This window comes from Triticum dicoccoides, chromosome 4B, assembly GCF_002162155.2.
Source record: "Triticum dicoccoides isolate Atlit2015 ecotype Zavitan chromosome 4B, WEW_v2.0, whole genome shotgun sequence".
NCBI lineage: Eukaryota > Viridiplantae > Streptophyta > Magnoliopsida > Poales > Poaceae > Triticum > Triticum dicoccoides.
This window is the reverse complement of record NC_041387.1, coordinates 680,837,128-680,843,603: the sequence shown is the minus strand read 5'-3', so window position 1 is coordinate 680,843,603 and position 6,476 is coordinate 680,837,128. Positions and strand designations below refer to the sequence as shown.

Here is a 6,476-nt window from a genome sequence, read left to right as displayed (position 1 = left end):
TTGTTATTTTTTGGGAAGGCCATTATGGTTAGTTTTATTGGAACTCAAAATAGGTTTACATCGTCTACGAGCTTGCTGACAACAATGTCAGGAGGCTCGTTCCCGACGATTATTGTTATCTTCTCGTTGCCATGCATATACCTCGGTCTCTTTCATCCCTTGATGGGCAAACCAACCACGTACGAGCATAGCAGGGAGGCCGTAGCGATCGAGCGCAGAAGATGCATGCATGGGCTAGGAAGATATTGATTCAACGTTGCCGAACCTACCAATACCATCACCAGCTTAGCTAAGCTAGCCTTGAATGCAGCTCTGACAACCGGCGTCCAATGCAGCAGCCTACAAATAGAGGCCACCGTCTCACATCCACGGCATCCATTCCACTTGCACCCACAGATCGACCCCCATGGCAACCGGCTGTCGCTCCACCTCCGCCACCCGGGCCATCGTCCTCGCGCTGCTGCTCCTCTGCTTCGCCGCCACTACGGTGCAGTCGAGGAAGCCTTCGGCCAGGTACATCTCGTACGCGGCCCTCCCAAGACCCGACTGCCTGCGAGCCGGCCGTCCCGTTTTCTGCCGCGGGGTCTCGGCCATCTCCGGCAAGCCTTCACCCGGGTGGGCCTTTATATCTTACAGTGCTCGTTGATGCTGTCGTTTACAAATTGATTCTCTGGACTATATAGTACGTATATGAATCCAAGCTTAATTTGTTAGGTTTTGTTTGTTGCAGATGTGCATGTCACGACTCGACGCGGAGATGGCGGCGGATCTTCACAGAGATCCCTGAGCCCCTAGCAGCATCGATCGTCCGTGCTTTGTAGAACTGCAAGACAAGAGGAATATATATGTTGGAATTTATGTTTACCTTTAACTTGTAATCTCAACAGCATATCTCCTCCCCCTCTCTCTCGTAGCTATCTCAATCTTTGTAACGACCGTATCGTTGGCGATCGGTTCAACTTGTAAGCCACGGCAGGGCTTCTGCCTCATATCAATATAAACCATCGCGGCTCCCTTACGAGGGAGTAGGAACGCTTCCCAATCTAACATGGTCATCAGAGCCACCTCTTCCTAATACATCTAGCTACAACAAAACCACAACCACAACCACCGCCGCCGCCGCCGCCATGTCTTCCTCGTCGTCCGCCTCCCTCAACCTTGGGGCACCGCCGACGGAGAAGCTCGCGAGAGGAAACTTCATCCTCTGGAAGGCACAAGTCCTACCAGCACTGCGAGGCGCGCAGGTGACTGGTTTACTGGACAACAGCGATGCAGCTCCGCCCAAAACGGCGGAGATCACGCAGGCGGACAAAACCACGGCCATGGCGCCGAACCCGCTGTATGCGGCATGGATCGCCAAAGATCAACAGGTGCTCTCATATCTGCTAAATTCCATGACCCTAGAAATACTTGCGCAGGTCATCGGAAAGGAGTCCACCTTCGAGGTGTGGACAGCGGTGACAACCATCTTCGCCTCCCAATCGCAATCTCGGATCACAAATCTGAGAATTGCGATCACCAACACCAAGAAGGGCACCATGTCTAGCTCCGCCTTCAGGCCAAGATGAAGAGTCTTGGCGACGAGCTAGCAGCCGCCGGTCGTCCCGTCTCTGACCCGGAGATGGTGGACTACATCCTGGCTGGGCTGGACCGCGACTACGACCCTGTGGTTGCGGCGATCGGCGCCATCAAGAACACGATCACTGCCGAAGATCTGTTTGCCCAAATCTCCGCCTTTGACCAGAGAATGGAGATGTTGGGCGATGCTTCTCCTGGTGGTTTCCACACCTCTGCAAACGCCGCCTACAGAGGCCGCGGCCAAGCCCGTGGGAGACCCTACCGTGGGCGAGGCACAAGGGGGCGCGGCCGTGGAGATCGGCAGCCCTCTCCTGCTCGCGGCGGGAACAGCTACAGAGGACGCCAGCGCCAGAATCAACCACAACAGTCGCGCGATCAACAGCAGCGCGACAACCCCGAGTGCCAGATATGCCTCAAGTATCATCCGGGGGGCGCGGCTCTGCTGGTGGCGCTATGAAGATGGAGAACCAGAGGAGAAGGCGGCGCATGCAGCCACCTACGGCGTAGATACCAACTGGTACGCCGACACGGGAGCCACAAATCATATCACAGGAGAACTTGATCAGTTGACAATGCGGGAGAAGTACAACGAAGGCGATCAAATCCACACGGCAAGCGGTTCTGGTATGGCAATAACACATATTGGTAGTTCAATTGTTAAAAACCCCATCAAAAACTTGCATCTGAAAAATATTCTCCATGTTCCTGAAGCAGCAAAAAGCCTTCTTTCTGTTCATCGATTCACTCGTGATAATCATGTTCTCATAGAGTTTCATCCCTATTTTTTCTTGGTTAAGGATCTGGCCACACGGAGAATCATTCTTAGAGGACGGTGTGTGGGAGGCCTCTACCCACTCATATCATCATCATCATGAGCATCAAATAAACAAGCGTACCTTGTCGTCAAGCCATCTTCAGCAAAGTGGCACAGTCGCTTGGGTCATCCGTCCTCAGTAATAGTTAAACATGTCCTTAGCAAGAATAAGCTCCTCTATGAGCCTAGTGTTGAGTCAGTTTGCGATCCGTGTCAACAAGCAAAAAGTCGTCAATTACCTTACCCTATCTCTACCAGTGTGTCCACTGCACCTTTGCAACTCATATTTTCAGATGTCTGGGGGCCAGCCCCCACTTCCGTTGGTAAATTTTCCTACTATGTAAGTTTTATTGATGACTATAGTAAATTTACTTGGATTTACTTATTAAAGAAGAGATCCGATGTATTCCAAGTTTTCATCAATTTCTAAAACCTTGTTGAACGCAAACTGAGCTCTAAAATTATTGCTATGCAAACAGACTGGGGAGGTGAGTATGAGAAACTCAACTCATTCTTCCAAAAACTTGGCATTTCCCATCATGTTTCTTGCCCTCATGCTCACCAGCAAAATGGGTCTGCTGAAAGAAAGCATCGTCACATTGTTGATGTAGGGCTTGCATTGCTAGCAAATGCATCCATGCCACTTAAGTTTTGGGATGAAGCCTTCTTAACTGCTACATACCTTATCAACTTGCTCCCTAGTAAGGTCATCAAGCTTGAAACACCCATCACACGGCTCCTTGGTATAACGCCAAATTACACATCTCTTCGTATCTTTGGTTGTGCATGTTGGCCGAATCTTCGGCCCTACAACACACGTAAACTTGCTTTTCGTTCAAAGAGGTGTGTGTTCTTAGGGTATAGTCCCATGCACAAAGGAGTCAAGTGCTTGGATGTTCCTACAGGAAGAATCTACATATCTAGAGATGTTGTATTCGATGAGTCCATCTTTCCATTTGCATCTCTACATCCTAACGCTGGTGCACTCCTTCGAAAAGAGATTCTTCTCCTTCTTGAACATCTTCGGAGTTTTGATCAAGGGGGAGACAATTGCACTAACCAAAATGATGATATTGCTAGCACCAGTTCTGCTCTTGTTCCTGTGCAGGTCGGCAATGGAAACGGCGCTCAAAACGGTGCTCAGAATGATCAAAACGGAGGGTTATTTCATGTGCTGCAAGAAGACGAAAACGGCGCTGAAAACGGAGTTGATCCGGCTGCGCCAGCAACTCCTGTGCGGCAGTTGGCATCGGATCGCGGGACAGAATCGTCCTCGGATCACGGGCGCGACAGGCGCGGACGCGCTCCCTCGATCAGCCAGCCCGGAGTCGCCACGTCGCCAGCCAGCGGGACCGCCAGCGGGGCCGTATCCTCCTCGTGCTCCACACCACGGTCCCGCGCTCCAGGCAGCCAACCCCGAGCCGCCACATCATCTACATGCGGGGCCGCATCCCCTTCGGGCTCCGCGTCGCTGTCTCCCTGCATGCATGCGCCGGGCGAGGTGGGATCTTCTGCATCCGACGCCCCTGTGGACACCAGGATGACTGGTGGAGACGGGGCCACACCTGGCTCATATGGATCTCCTGTGGCAACGCCAGCGGGGTCGCCTGGATCTTCTGTGGCAGATCCTCCTATGCAGCGTGTACAGCCAGCAACCTCTACACGAGTCATGACACGTCTACAGAAAGGTATAAAGAATCCAAAAATACGTACTGATGGTACTATACGATATGGTATGTTGTGTATCTCAGTTGAACCAACAACGTTGAATGAGGCACTTGATGATCCAAGATGGAAGAAAGCCATGGATGAAGAATACTCTGCACTCATGAAAAATAAAACCTGGCATCTTGTGCCAGATCAGAGAGGTAAAAATATTATTGACTGCAAATGGGTGTACAGAGTTAAAAAAAGGGCAGATGGAACTGTTGACAGGTATAAGGCATGGTTGGTTGCAAAGGGTTTTAAACAACGCTATGGTATTGACTATGAAGATACCTTTAGTCCTGTTGTAAAAGCTGCTACAATAAGACTTGTTCTAGCTATTGCTGTGTCCAGGGGATGGAGTCTGCGTCAGCTGGATGTACAGAACGCGTTCTTGCACGGTGTTCTGGAAGAGGAAGTCTACATGAGACAGCCACCTGGGTATGTGAGTAAGAAAACACCACATTATGTATGCAGACTTGACAAGTCACTTTATGGGTTAAAACAGGCACCTAGAGCATGGTATTCTAGGTTGAGCACTCAATTGAGATGTCTTGATTTCTTTGCATCAAGAGCTGATACATCTCTGTTTATTTACAACAAGGCAAAAGTGATCATTTTTGTGCTTATCTATGTTGATGACATTATTGTGGCAAGTTCATCACAAGATGCTACTAATGCTCTTCTACATGACTTGAGCTCAGAGTTTGCCTTGAAGGATCTGGGAGATCTACACTTCTTTCTAGGTATTGAGGTTAAGAAGACTCAGGATGGCATAGTTTTGAATCAAGAAAAGTATGCCAATGAGCTTCTGGTGCGCATGGGCATGAAGAGCTGTAAACCTGCACTTACTCCATTGTCCTCTTCAGAAAGACTCTCAGCTTATGAAGGTGAGCCTCTTCAAGAGATAGAAAGTACAAGGTACAGAAGCACTGTTGGAGCATTACAATACTTGACACTTACACGTCCAGATATCTCATTTGCTGTTAACAAAGTCTGTCAGTATCTGCATGCTCCTACCACTGCACACTGGACAGACGTCAAGAGAATTGTGAGATATGTAAAGCACACTGTGAGCTTGGGTCTCAATTTCAGACGTTCTAATTCTACACTTGTGAGTGCATTTTCTGATGCTGATTGGGCAGGTTGTAGTGATGATAGAAAATCAACTGGAGGCTTTGCAGTCTTCTTTGGATCCAATCTCATCTCTTGGTGTGCAAGAAAACAGGCAACAGTATCAAGGTGAAGTACAGAGGCTGAGTATAAATCTTTGGCCAATGCCACTTCAGAAATTATTTGGTTGGAGTCACTACTTGAGGAACTGGGAGTTAAGTTAAATCGTATCTCGTGTCTGTGGTGTGACAACTTGGGTGCAACATATTTATCTGCAAATCCTGTCTTCCATGCCAGAACAAAACATATTGAAATTGACTTTCACTTTGTACGTGAAAGAGTTGCAGACAAGAAACTTGAGATACGGTTCATCCCTTCCAAAGATCAAGTAGCTGATGGGTTTACCAAAGCACTGCCTACAAAACCATTTGAAGAATTCAAGAGGAATTTGAATCTAGGATAGTTGAGATTAAGGGAGGGTGTTGGAATTTATGTTTATCTTTAACTTGTAATCTCAACAGCATATCTCCTCCCCCTCTCTCTCGTAGCTATCTCAATCTCTGTAATGACCGTATCGTTGGCGATCGGTTCAACTTGTAAGCCACGGCAGGGCTTCTGCCTCATATCAATATAAACCATCGCGGCTCCCTTACGAGGGAGTAGGAACGCTTTCCAATCTAACACCGATTCCGTGATCTGTAGTAGCCAGTTTGATTTGTGTAGTACGTGCTGAACGTAAACGTGTGCTCCTCGAACTCTTCTTCTGGATGATAATTAAAGGAACTGAACCGTTTTGTGGGTGCATGCATGGCATGGCAACTTAATTTTGGGTGCCATGCATGCATACGCCACGAAAGTATCACTTGATGGAAATGGGTCTTCGACAAAATGATCTTCTTCATATCATATATAGATATATCAGTAATAAATCACATGTGGTTTCATCGGCGCACATGCACAACACAATTTTCTTTAATAGTACTACATATATAGTGTATAGATTGAGATAGACGCTCAAAAGCACATATGCACAAACTTTGTAAAAGTTGTGAGGAAATAACACATAACAGAAACATCAGAAGAAAAGGACTTGTTATTAGGCGGCCAATGCTCCGCTCAAAGGCTTACTCGTACACAACGCCCATGTACGTATCCTATAGGATGAGCCATTTCAGGGGATTCAAGCAGACGTCGTTCCCGATTTTTGAAGTTCCAAGCCGATTTTATAAGCTTCTGTACCTTTTTTTTTAATTTCTGCTCCTTTTCT

The 6,476-nt window shown here is 48.0% G+C and overlaps 1 long non-coding RNA gene across 1 annotated transcript; it reads left to right on the top strand.

Moving 5' to 3' along the window:
- LOC119292344 lies at positions 1 to 1,042 on the top strand. Its single transcript, XR_005142947.1, has 2 exons — positions 1 to 615; positions 731 to 1,042. It is a non-coding gene; the product is annotated as an uncharacterized LOC119292344 (long non-coding RNA).
- Positions 1,043 to 6,476: the final 5,434 nt, after the last annotated feature.